Raw genomic sequence first — 13,515 nt, 5'->3', positions numbered from 1 at the left:
TTATTTAGCTGGGACCAGACTATGGTGGAGGTGATGAAGATAATGGCGACCTCCTTCAAAAGGTCCCACGCACATACTGCTACACTCAGTGCCCTCAAACCTGCAGCAGGCCACCACCGACCCATGCCTCTGCCAGAGACTCCTGGGTCAGTCTGGGTCAGTCTCTTGTGGGGTCACTGCTCCTTTCTCCTGGGTCCTGGTGCACACAAGGTTCTGTTTGTGCCCCCCAAGAGTCTATCAAAGCTATGGTTTTTCCAGTAGTCATGTATGGATGTGAGAGTTGGACCATAAAGAAAGCTGAATGCTGAAGAATTGGTACTTTTGAACTGTGGTGTTGGAGAAGACTCTTGAGAGTCCCTTGGACAGCAAGGAGATCAAATCAGTCAATCCTAAAGGAAATCAAAGGAATGAATGAATATTCATTGGAAGGACTGATGCTGAAGCTGAAGCTCCAACACTTTGGCCACCTGATGTGAAGAGCGGACTCATTTGAAAAGACCCTGATTCTGGGAAAGATTGAAGACAGGAGAAGTGGGTGACAGAGGATGAGATGGTTGGATGGCATCACCGACTCAAGGGACATGAGTTTGAGCAAGCTTCGGGAGATCTCGAAGGACAGGGAAGCCTGGTGGTCTGCAGTCCATGGGGTCGCAAAGAGTCAGACACGACTGAACAACAGCAAAGGTTACGGTAAGCCAGCCTCCACTTCTCATTCCCTCCTCATCTTATTCCCATTTGGTGGGTGAGAAATCTGAGGCATAGTTAAGGGGAGGATTTGTTTTAATGGCAAGTCTTGATGAATTCCCGCAGAGCTCTCTTTCTCCCTTTATGTTCCTCCTTAAGGCTTAGAATTCAAACTGTACACCGTGCAGGCACTTGCATGCGAGCTGTGGCCTCTACCTGGAGTGCCTCTCTCCTCCCCTCCTTTATGGGTCTCAGCTCTGCTGGTCATCCTTCTCAGGGCTTCAGGGCGGGATGAGGTTAGGTGCCTCCTCTGGGTCCCGAAGCTCCTGTATGTCCTTCTGGCAAAGCTCTGAGGGTTGAGGGGAGGTGGGGGTGTGTGGGGAGAGGTGGAAGGAACCACTTCTGCCCTTTACTGATCTGTTTTCCGCACCAGGCTACCAGCGCCTTGAGGGCAGGGGCAAATTTTCGGGTTTTTAAAAATCTTGTATTCATTCACTGATTTATGACTTCATTCATAAATGTTTATTGAGCGCCTAGTCTGTGTTCTGAAATCAGTTTTGAGCTCTGGAGACTCAGTATCAGTGCTGTGTGTGCGTGCTAAGTCGCTTCAGTTGTGACCCTATGGACCGTAGACCCCCAGGCTCCTCTGTCCATGGGATTCTCCAGGCACGAATACTGGAGTGGGTTGCCATGCCGTCCTCCAGGGGATCTTCCCGACCCAGGGATTGAACCAGTCTCTTACGTCTTCTCCATTGGCAGGCGGCTTCTTTACCACTAGCTCCACCTGGAAAGGGTATTAACAGGGACTGAGACAGGATTATAGAAACTCCTAGTGCCCAGCATAGGGTCTGGCAGAGTCAGCACCAAAAACATATTTGAATCAGATCTGAAATGCTCCAAGGCCAACCAGTCATTAAGGGGCAGGACCAACTACGTCATTGTCCCTCCCCTGTACAGAGGGAAGTGCTTCTGGTCCAGTTCTTAACCGTGTGGCCTTAGGAAAGCTCCTTCACCTCTCTATGCCTCGGTTTCTTCTTTTGTAAAATGGTATTCAATATCTGCCTCTTAAATATGCCTCTTAAAACTGTTCCAAGAATAAATGTGGCAAAGACATGAAAGGGCTGGGCAAAGAGTCTGGAATACAGTTGGCTGCAGGCCAAGTTGCTTCAGTTGTGTCTGACTCTGTGCGATGCTATGCACTGTAGCCCACCGGGCACCTCTGTCCATGGGATTCTCCAGGCAAGAATACTGGAGTGGGTTGCCATGACCTCCTCTAGGGGATCTTCCAGGGAATCTGAAATGCAGTTAGTGCTCAATAAATAGGAGGGAGAAGACGAGGAAGAGAATGGAGGGCAGGAAAATTAGACTAATGCTGGTCTGCCTCCCTCTGCCTTTGGATCACCTGGGCGGGCAGTTTCACAAATGACCACGAGGTGGCGCCCGAATCCCAGTTATTTGATTGTCAGTAAATTTTTTTTTTTTTTTTTCCCCTTTAGCAGATGTAGCTGTTTAGGGGAGTAGCCGGCCAGAGAGGCAGGTGGGCTCCTGTGGCTTAGGATGAGTTGAGGCTGGGGTCTGGATATGGAGTCTCTTCCAGCCTCTCTCTCCCTTTGGATTTTCTCTTGGGGTTTCCCTGTTCAGGTAAGCAGTCTACCACCACACCCCTCACCACTCCCCTTCCCCACCCCTCCCAGCTTTGGAGCCCAAGCCTGCTTCTAAGTAGGCCCTGATCCTTGACTGCCAGATGATGGGCACCCTGGCCCCTCAAGCCATTTCCCCTTCCCTTTCTCATTCATTAACCGGGCGGGCTGGGCTGTAGTGGGTGGGGCTTACTTAACTGAACACTTCCTGTAGGCCTTGCAGGGTGGGGAGCCAGAGGAAATGACCCTGTTCCTTTTCTTAGTATTCTGGGCGTGGGGTGGGAGGTCCGAATAGAAACCAAGAGAAGCAAAAGGAAAACATACAGGAGTTACTTAAGACTTCCTTCCCATCTGTATTTTCAGCATGCAGGAAATTTTATCCTCATTGCACTGATGTGGAAACTGAGGCTGAGAAGTGTTAGGCTGAGTGCATAAATTGCCCTTCTGGCTTGCGGTATCCCGGGCTCCCCCATCAACAGGGGGTGTGGCCCACACTAAGTATATTCATAAATTCATTCAACAGCCTCTGCCGAGCTCTGCAGATCCAGTGAGAATCTGGATCACCCAGCTCCTGCCCCTGGGCACTGGCAGTCTTGAGGGAGAGACTGGCAGGGAAGCACAGAGCAGCTTGTCCTTGAAGTCAGTGCTGGGTGCAGTGGGGACCCAGAGGATGCTGTTGCTGAACAGAGGTGCCACCTGAACAGGTTGGGGGCATGATGGGAAGGAAGGTCTGAGAGGCTTTGTAGATTCCTCGAGAACCAAAGATCTAATAAGGCGTAATTTCCAAAAAGGTAAAATCATGACCTCATACAAAAAAAAAAAAAATTAATGTGTGTCAAAGATTTTCTTTAACTCTGTAACTGACAAGGAACCAGCAAGGTGTTAAAAGTAGTTTAAATGAGAATGTTCTTTATTGGACTGAATTCCTTTTCGTGGTTATAAATAGGAATCATTTGCTTGCCATGGGCAGGAATCAGTTGCATTATTATCTGTTTTCTACAAATTACTTCTGTCCCTACAGAGTTATCAAGTCAGTCAAAGGCAATGAAGAGCATACACCCCTAAGGAGGAGCTTATCATTAGAGGACACTCAGTCTTCCTCTGAAAGGACATCCAAGAATCTCTTTTGCCTTTTCCAAACTTTGTATGTTTTCTTGACTAACCCTTGGAATAATCAGGTTCCTGAGGGAGCAGCTCATCTGGAGAGAGCCTGGTCCCCATCCTTGCACCATCCCCCTGGGGATCCAGGTGACCAATTTCTAGCTCTAACAGGAATTGGCCAGTCAGTGCCCGCCAGCAGGTGGCGCTGAGGCAAATTATCAGCAACACCATAGTGAATTCTGCGGCTGGGAGCTGGGGGCTGGGCTCCCAGTTTTCAACCTCTGCTGGCTTCCAGCAGTCAGGTTTCATGTCTTGAGAATTCCACAGGGCCGTGTGTGAGTTAGCTTCCTGTGAAGTCATTCATTCACTGATTCAGTCATTTTTTCATTCAACAAACGTGAGGTCAGCCCCACAAATCATGTTCCTGAGATTCTCCAGAGAATCAGTCCCTGTCTTTGCTTGCCTGGCTTTGCTGCCAGGATTCAGAGCTATCTGATATTCTGAAAAATCAGAATCTCTCTACTGCACCCCAGCCCTGCCTACCCCTGCGCCCACTTCCCTTGGAGAACTCACCTCATCAGAGGTTGAATAAAAGCTTTACTTCTGTAATCTCCTTTTAAGGCCTTACCACTCCCATCTTTCAGGTGAGAAAGCAGACTTCTATTCTGGGGCCATCCTGACTGTGCGGAAAGGCTGTGCCCCCAACCACTGAGGCCCAAGGATGGCTGAGATGCCACTCCATATCTCACCATTTCTCTGGAAGCTCATGCTCACAGAGGCCTGCAGCATAAATGTCACTGCCTCAGCCCTTCCCAAGGGTCATGAAAGTTCTTCAAAATGTAATGGGGATGACTACAAACTCAACACCATCCCAACTCAGCAGAAAGGAGCTCTGGAGTGACCTCACTTCTCTCCTCAGCTGAGACCCCTCTGCTCTGGGGTAGAGGCAGCCAGCTCAGGGATGGAGGTGGGCAAGTGGGGTCCTGAAGGCCTTTGTGGTATTCAAGTCTGCTCTGGGCCACGAGTGGTGGTGGGAGCTATGGTGTGCGGCCACCAGAGGGCGTGTCTGTCCCTCTGGGCACTGGGAAGTGATTTCCAGAAGGGTCCTGCCCTGTACACAAGGCCCAATGCTGTGGAAGAAAGTCTTCCTCCCATCATGGCAGGTAGGGAGTGAGTTAGGGTGAGGGTCCCTGCTCTCACAGAGTGACTGTAACATCTGCCCGACAAGAGGTCACTACATGCTGTTGTCAAGCCCCTGAGGAATTTCCTGAAAGAGGAATCTGAAGAAAAGAGTGGGACTACTTTGGAAGTGGATCCTGAGGGAAAAGGCCTGGTCTCTGAGCCCCGTAGGCCAGCAGGCCACCAGATATGGTGGGAACGAGGCAGAGGTGGCCGGTGTGAAGCAAGTGGAGAAGTAGAAGGCGGGAAAGGGAAGAGGAATCATGAAGCCTCAGAGACTTACCTTTCCCTGGAAACGGCGAGCCCAGACAGGCCTAGAACAGTCTCCTCACTGATAGTACAACCTTGAGTCTCCCTTCTTTCCCAAGAAGCATGCAGCCTGACTCAGCTTGCTGGTACAGGACAGCTTGTACACTGTCCTAGTCTTCTTCACTCTAACAAGTTGGGACATTGCTGAGTTGTTCCTCCAGGAAGGGTGCCTGGTGTATGGAAAAGTAATATTTCATTTTCTCAGATATGCTCTGAGAAACTGCTAGAACTTCTGGTTGGGTGAAGGCTGTGCAGCTGAGAAATGGGTCCCCTCAGGGGTCTTGACTAGATTTTCTGGTTTCTTTTTCTACCAGGAGAAATCAACTGGGATGGCCTCCTTTGGACTGGTAGATTCTCTGGGATCCTTGGACTTACCTCAGGAGAAGAAAAGGTATGTCTCTCACTATTGCTAGGATCAGTTCAGTTCAGTTCAGTCACTCAGTTGTGTCCGACTCTTTGCGACCCCATGGACTGCAGCACGCCAGGCCTCCCTGTCCATCACCAACTCCCAGAGTTTACTCAAACTCATGTCCATTGAGTCAGTGATGCCATCCAACCATCTCATCCTCTGTTGTCCCCTTCTCCTCCTGCCTTCAATCTTTCCCAGCATCAGGGTCTTTTCAAATGAGTCAGTTCTTTGCATCAGGTGGCCAAAGTATTAGAGTTTCAGCTTCAGCATCAGTCCTTCCGATGAATATTCAGGACTGATTTCCTTTAGGATGGACTGGTTGGATCTCCTTGCAGTCCAAGGAACTCTCAAGAGTCTTCTCCAACACCACAGTTCAAAAGCATCAATTATTCCGCGCTCAGCTTTCCTTATAGTCTGACTCTCACAACCATACATGACTACTAGAAAAACCAAAGCTTTGACTAGATGGACCTTTGTTGATAAAGTAATGTCTCTGCTTTTTAATATCACTAGGATGGGCACTGAGAAATCCTGGTATTTTTTTTTTAACTTTACGATATTTTATTTGTTTTGCCAGAAATCCTGGTATTTTGAATATCAGAGGAATTGTGAACTTACTGTGTCTCTGGTGATGATGAAGCAGTGTATACGTTAAAGATGAGGAAGTTAGCAGCTGCTTCCAGTGGTTTGGGTCCCTTCCCTCAATTGCCAAAGGAGCTTCCCTTCCACTTCTCCCTAATATAGGGGAAGCTGGGGGGGTCTGCATGGCTGCCTCTGGTGCCTGAGGTCCCACTGATGCAAGTCTGGGCCACACGGTCTTTTCCTGTCATCCCCTTTGTGACTGCTTTCCAAGTCTAGCACATGCTCATCCTTAGTTGTATTAGTTATCTATTTCCAGAACATAGACTACCCCTAAGCTTTGCCATGATAAACATTTATTTTCTCATGTAGCCTTTGTGGAGCAGGAATTCAGGAGCAACATACTGGTGGCTCTGACTCGGGGTCTCTCATGGGGCTGTGGTCAGGATGTCAGTCAGCACTGCGGTCACTTGAAGGCTTGACTGGGGCTGGAGGACCCACTCCGTGGTAGCTCCACAACCCAACCCATGTAGTTGGCAAGTTGGTGTTGACGGCTGGCAGGCAGCCTTGGTTCTTCCCCTCATGGGCCCCTCCGTAGGGTTGCTTGTGTGTCCTCACAGCATGGTGGCTGGCTTCTTCCAGAGTAGGTGATCCATGCAGGAAAGTGAGGCTGAAGCCATGATGTCTTTCATGAAGTAGCCTAAATCACATGCCATCTCTCCTGTGTATCCTATTGGTCAGCCTATTTAACATGGGCAGGGCTACACAAGGACCTGACCACCAGGAGGTGGGGTTTGCTGGGGGCCATCTTGGAGGCTGGCTACCACAGCCTTCAGGTGAATCTTCAGAAATATAAAACTAAAACACTAATGTTTCTTGCTTCAAAGAACTATTTAAGTGATCCTAAGAGCATCTGTTCTTTGTGTAAAGAATCCACCTGCAATGCAGGTGACACGGATTCCATCCCTGGGTTGGGAAAATCTCCTAGAGAAGGAAATGGCAACCCACTCCGGTATTCTTGCCTGGGAAATCCCATGGACAGAGGAGCCTGGCGGGCTACCGTCCATGGGGTCGCAAACAGTCGGAAACGACTTAGCGACTAAACATCAACAACAGACAAAGCATCTCTTCCATCCTCTGGTAGGCTCTGTCTGAAGATGGTGGCCAGTGCAGGCCCCATTAATTTCCCATGAGCTCGCTTTCTCCTTTGCTCCTCATTGATCTCCTACTTTCTGCATCTCGGCAGTGAATTCCAGCTGCAGCAAAAAGTGTCTTTCCCGGACTGCCCCAGTTCTTCCCAAAACAGTGTTGGTTGGCCCTTGGCATCTCACGGTTTCACCAGGAAAATGACTAGATGGGCCCATTTCTCAGGGACAGCCCAGTTTGAGATCATAGGGAAAACCTCAGAGCCACTAACTCTGATCCCGTGTCACTCTGCCAGCATGCAGCAGTTAAAGTGCTTTTGGAGGCCAGGGATAAGAGCTGACTCAGCCAAAGTAGAATTCAGTGGAAGAATGCCAGAATGTGTCACAGGCTAGAGGGACGCTGAAGAGCCAGGATCCAGGAAGGGCAGGAACCAGGCAATCCTGCAGATCTGAACATCAGGGGTTCATGGGCTGTCCCTGTGGAGCACAGCCATCAATGGACACAGTACCAAAGACCCCTGTTTCTGTTTCACCTTCCTGGCAGAGAGAGCCTGTGTGGTGAAGCTTAAGTCAGGTGCCCAACCTTGGTCCAAGCAGCAGCAGCTGGGGCAGGGGCAGAATCCAACAATGGTGCTGTAGGATGGAGGCCCGTGCTAGAGTAGGTAATATTACTGAGGGCTGAGCATTTCATTGGGTGATATTTACTCAGGAAAGAGATTTGTTCTGGGCAGAAATAAAGTATCTGAAATATTAGGGGGCTGCAAGACCACATTGCATCCCCTTCCCCTTTCTAGAATATTCCTGGGATTCTGGAACCATTCACTTATTTAACAAGCTTTCTTTCTTTCTTTCTTTCTTTTTTTTTTTCAAATTTGGCTGTGCCAGGACTTAGTTTCGGCATGTGAACTCTTAGTTGTGGCATGTGGGATCTAGTTCCCTGACCAGGGATCAAACTCTGGCCTCCTGCGTTGGGAGCGTGGAGTCTTAGTCATGGACCACCAGGGAAGTCCTAAGAAACTTTCTTCTTGGTTATTCCTTCACTCTGAATATCCTACCTGGAACCTGGCATCCAAATATGAAATGGGCTTTAAAGTCACTTAACAATGTGGTTCAAAGACCATCTACGAGTCCAGGCTCTAGGGATTGGGCCTATGAATCTGTGTTAAACCTACGCCCCAAGTGATCCTAAAACAAAGTAAGGTTGAGAAGCACCATCTTGGAGTACTTTAGATGTTGCCTCATCCCAGCTCCCCTGAGTCCCACAAAGTGGCACAGCTCTATGAGAAGCCACTTCTTCACCCCCATCACCTCCACTACCCACGACCATCTCCTGGGTCTTGTACCAGCACTCTCCAGACACCCTCATGTCCTTCTCCTAGTAGGAGCATGAACCTCTGAGACATACATCTTTTGTTCTGATGCTGCCTCTGCTATCACCTTTTGGTTTTTTCCTACCTGCATTTTCCTTCTGCTCTGATTCTTTCCAATAATAATTTTTAATTTTATCATTTAAAATTTTTATATAAACAACCTGAAACACTTTTTTTTTTTTTGACCTTTGGGCTTCCCCAGTGGCTCAGTGGTAAAGAATCCACCTGCCATGCAGGAGACACGGGTTTGATTCTTGGATTAGAAAGATTCCATGGAGGAGAAAATGGCAACCCATTCCAGTATTCTTGCGTGGAGAATCCCATGGACAGAAGAGCCTGGTGGGCTACAGCCCAAATGGCCACAAAGAGTTGGATATGACTGAGTGACTGAACATGATGAATAGCCAAATGAGGGAATGAATTTTAATTGTCCCTAATCCTAGGGGGTTATTAGTCCCTGTGCAGGTGAGTCTAATGTGCACGGCACTAGGATTTCTAATTATCCTTAATGAGCTTCCAAAATTCATGGGGCGTAATAGGGTAAGGTGAGTTATTACTTAAATAACCCATTGAATCAAGCCTCTGGTATTTATACCCTCCTGCAGTGACTCTGGAGTTGGCCGTGTGACTTGCTTTGCCCAGGGGAGTACCAGCAACCATGACACAAACATGAAAAATGCTGGTGCTTTGGGGCTTTCTCTTGGAACTCTCGTAGAGTCACCATGTGAGGAAACCTAACTTGGACTATCTTCCTTGAGGATGAAAGACTATGTGGAGAGGGAGGCTCAGCCACTCTCTCTGTCCCTGCAGAACCCAGCCCTCGGCCATTCCTCCAACTGAATGCTGTTGCACAAGCAAGCCCTGGAAAAACCAGCAGAAGAATGTAGCCAACCCACAGAATCATGAGAAATAGTAAAGCATTATTGTATTCGGTCCTAAATTTTGGGTGTTTTGTTATGAAGCAGCAGCTGACTGATACATAGGGTCATAGTAATAATCACAGAACAGTACTTCTGTAGCGCTATTTCTACCTGATATTCTGTAATCTCATGTAGATCTGCTGTAGTAAAGTGATAAAAAAAAAATACGGTGGCTTACACAAGATAATTTCTTTTTCTTGTTTGTAAGAAGTCAGAATTAGGTGGTTCAGGGCTGGTGGGGCAATTCTGTCTACCCTAAAAATGGCTCTTCAATCTCTGGATCCAAGGTAACTGCTCCAGCTCTTATTATCTTCCCATCAGCAAGTAGAGAGAAGAGCGAGGAGAGGGCAGGCCGGATCCTTTCAAGGGCAAACTCCAAGAACGGCACTCGATTCACATTCCTTTGGCTAGAACTTGGGCATATGGCTTCTAGTTGCAGAGGAGACTGGGAAATGTAGTTTCTAGCTAGGCACACATGTTCAGCTAATGTATGGCAGTTATTTTTATTAAAGAAAGGAGAAGCTACACAACACTGTAAATCAACTATACTTCAATAAGATAAATTTGAAAAAAGGAGAAACTAAGCATTTGAGAATAACTGGCAATCACTGCCGTAGTCTGCCTCCAGGGTGAGTATTTTCATCAATAAATATGAGTGTCCTATAGACTAAGTGGTTTTATTCTTATTGTAAATCAACAAGGGAATCAAGTTTTATGTACAAATGGTTAGAATGCTTTAGGCTACAAATAACAAATATTCAACCAAATGTTGCCTAAATAGTTGACAGCTTTATTATCTTAAGTGGTCTTGTTTTGGAATCAATACTTTCCTCTTTCTACCTTCCCATCTTCTATGTTAGGGTTTCCTCCTTTGTGGCTGAAAGAAGTTCACAGTGGTTCCAAGCATCATATCCACAGATAAAAATAATCATAACAGGGACTTCCCTGGTGGTCCAATGGTTAAGAATCTGCCTTGCAGTGCAGAGGAATGCGGGTTTGACCCTGAATTGGGGAACTAAGATCCAGCATACTTTGGGGAAACTACGGAGCCCATATGTCATGAAATGGCAGACTCCCACAACCAAGACCTGGCACAGCCAAAAAGAAATAAATATTTTAAAAATAAAAAAAATAATAACAATCGTCATGTGTAGAGTGTTCACCATGTGCAGGAGCCATTTAACCATTTTAGACACTCACACTTTCGTTCATTTGATCTTGACAAAACCCTATGAGGAAGGTGCCTTTTTTTCACGTTGCAGATGAGGCAGAAATGTTGAGTAACTCTCTCAAGACCGCTCAGCTAAGCAGAGCCCAGCCGTGCTTTTAACCCTGACTCTGGAACCCCTGTTTTTAATGGCTCAGCGGCTCAGCCAGAGATAGCATCTCCAGAAAGAGAGTGGGGCAGGGCTTGCCCTAAAATGGCTCTTTCTTCTTTCATTAGGCAGAGAAATCCCTCGTGAAGCCCCCAGCCCCACTTCTCCTTCTGTCTCACTGGCTAGAACAGGGTCACATGCCTACTGCACCCCAATCACAGCAGAGGGGAGCGGGAACATGTAGAATTAGCTCTGACCAGTCGTCATCCTCCCCACCCTTGCCCCACCCCAGGTGGGTACACTGCCCTCTGCCTTGAACACAACAGGCTTTTTTAGTAAGGAAATGGGGGGCGGAGTCTTCCCGGATGACAGAACCCAGGCTTGGCTGGGGGTTCCCAGCTCATTGGCATTAAAATACGTTTGGCTCAGACCCTCACCCTCCCCAAGACTTATGCACTTTCTCAGGCTTACAATTGTGTGGCTCTGGTTTTCTGCTTCTGCTGAATTCTAGCAGCTGTTCCCTTTATTTCTGCCCTGGAATTGACTCAAACGTAGGATGCAGCCCATTTCTTCTCCCAAGAAACCATGAATACCAGGATGCTTTGTGAGCATAAGATATTTAGGTCTCTGGAAGTCACAGCACTGCTCAGCACCCAACTGAAAATGACACTGGGACATTCCTGTTCTTAAAAGCCGTGGCCCATGGCATTCCCCATCCCCTGCCTCCAGAGCTGGGCAGCCTGCTCCCATCTCCACTTGCCCTCCTTCCTTCACAGCCCTCCCACCTCGCTGCCCCTGGGGGCTTCCCCAGCTCAGCTCAACATACCAAGCAGATTGAGGGATTTGGCCCTCCCCGGCTTCTCCTGCCAAACTCAGTTACCTGGCCACCTTTGCTAAACCCAATAAGGGGCCTAAGAACAAACAAAAGAGCCTTTTATTTAAAGAAGCAGGATCTACTCTCCTGAGAAAGAAGCTGTGGTTATAAATAACAGCAGTCCCCAATCTGGATTCCTCTGGGTGAAATCAAAATTTTGCAATAAGCTGACAGCCAAGAGGGTCCTTCCCCTGTCTGGGCCTAAGCATCCTCAAAGTTCACCATAAAGGACCCAGTTGTTCTTCCAGAACCCAAGAAGGTAAAATCAGACTGCATTAGAAAGGACTTCCCTGATGGCCCAGTGGTTAAGAATCTGCTTGCCAATGCGGGGGACACAGGTTCGATCCCTGGTCTGGGAAGATTCCACATGCCTTGGGGCGACTGCTGAGCCCGCACTCTAGTGCCTACACACTGCAAGGAAGAGTAGCCTCCCGCTCACCACAACTAGAGAAAACTTGTAGTCAGCGTTGAAGAGACACCACAGCCCCTTACAAGGCCCTATCTTCAAATTAAAGAAAAAAAGAAAGATACTGTCCTCCTGGAGTTTTCTAAGCCCCTGTCCCCAAAATGGTGCCTCTAGATGCCTCAAGGGGCAACCTGCCCTGGTCAGTGAGTTCTCTCTTCAGAGGCTCAAAAGGCTGAAGGATTCTGTTACCAAGTGTGTGGGGTTGGGCTGCTCGCTGCTCAAAAGCCAATAAACAGGCCAGGTTGGTGGCAAGTTTGCTTTATTTCAGATGCTGGAAACTTCAGGGGGGTAGGGGGAGGACAGGGAGGACAACTGTCCAAAGGCTGACTCCCCCCACCACACCCACTGAAGGAGGAAACAGACAGAACAGAGTCCATCTTGAAAGCAGGACTCCATCTTGGGCCGGACTGTGGACTTTGAGCTATATGCCCAGTATCTATGGAAACAACATACCAAATGGAAAACCAGACCCCCAGGATGGAAGAGCCCCAGGGCTCGTACCTAGACTCTCCTCTCCTAAAAGAATACCCTAATTATCTGTGTAACCAAATAGAATCATAAATTCTATTATGCTTATTGGGGTATGACCACAGGCCTATTGATAATTGTCCACTGTTAACTACCTAGGCTTAAGGCATACAATCACGGGTTAACTTTGTATCTTTCTTTTCCTTTGTTCAGACTAGTTTCAGAGAATTTGGGAAGGTGGGTTTGAGCACATACACTTAGGGTATATAAGGTTTTCACAAAAACTGGTCAGGGTCCTTGGCTAAGAGGAGACTCTGCCTTGGGCCCGCTGGTGTAATAAACGGCACTCCGCTATCTGCATTGTCCTTCTGGGTGAGTTTGATTCCCGGAATGCTTGGCTACAACACTGCCACTGGCAACCAGGGGGGCGAGAGCTTTTCTAGACAGAAGTGGGGGGTGACTACAGGCAGAAACAGCACAGTCAGCTCCTACAGTCATCTTCAGATTGGTCATGAGTGGTCTGACCAGTGTCGTCTTGATTTTTTTAGGTACAGTTAGTCTTCAGTTCCAGGGTCCGTTTGTTCCCATTTCTTTGTGGCCAATTCTCGGAATTGCAGCAGCTCATGTTGTGGGTGAAGTCTGGTCATCGTGGAGTTAACTTCTCCACCTGGGGTTTCAGCATCTATAAGACAGCTCACCGGATGTAGCTCAGAATATTATCTACAGCCCTTGAGAAAGAACTAAAGGTCCTTGACTCTCCTTAATGACTACATTATTATTATTTAGTCTCCTTTGACTGTTTTCCTTTGTTTCCGCATTTCTCACTTCTCCGATTAAACCTATTCTTTGACTAAAGTTGTCCACAGATAGAAGGCAGGCCGAGGATATGTTGGGGGCTGGGGGGAGGAAGAAGGACCATAGGGTGTTGCTCCGTTTCAATTCCAGTTATGAGCCTGTCGTGAGTGATTCTGAGAGCTGCAGGAGCAGGAGGGATTAACTGTCCAGCATTTCTCACAGTATTCCTAGGATCCTCTCAGGGCCAGGATAGCTCAGAA

At 48.0% G+C, this 13,515-nt stretch overlaps 1 long non-coding RNA gene across 1 annotated transcript in view; it reads left to right on the top strand.

The window, feature by feature from the left end:
- Positions 1 to 9,501, top strand: part of LOC145543771 (uncharacterized) — a 41,663-nt gene extending 32,162 nt beyond the window's left edge. The window contains exons 3-4 of the long non-coding RNA XR_014081037.1: positions 5,228 to 5,304; positions 9,022 to 9,501. This is a non-coding gene — a long non-coding RNA (uncharacterized LOC145543771). The remainder of the gene's footprint in view (positions 1 to 5,227; positions 5,305 to 9,021) is intronic.
- Positions 9,502 to 13,515: the final 4,014 nt, after the last annotated feature.

The sequence above is a fragment of the Giraffa tippelskirchi genome, chromosome 3 (genome assembly GCF_054371585.1).
Source record: "Giraffa tippelskirchi isolate mGirTip1 chromosome 3, T2T-mGirTip1v1.2.pri, whole genome shotgun sequence".
Lineage (NCBI taxonomy): Eukaryota > Metazoa > Chordata > Mammalia > Artiodactyla > Giraffidae > Giraffa > Giraffa tippelskirchi.
The sequence above is the reverse complement of the archived record's forward strand: the minus strand, read 5'-3'. Positions and strand labels throughout refer to the sequence as shown.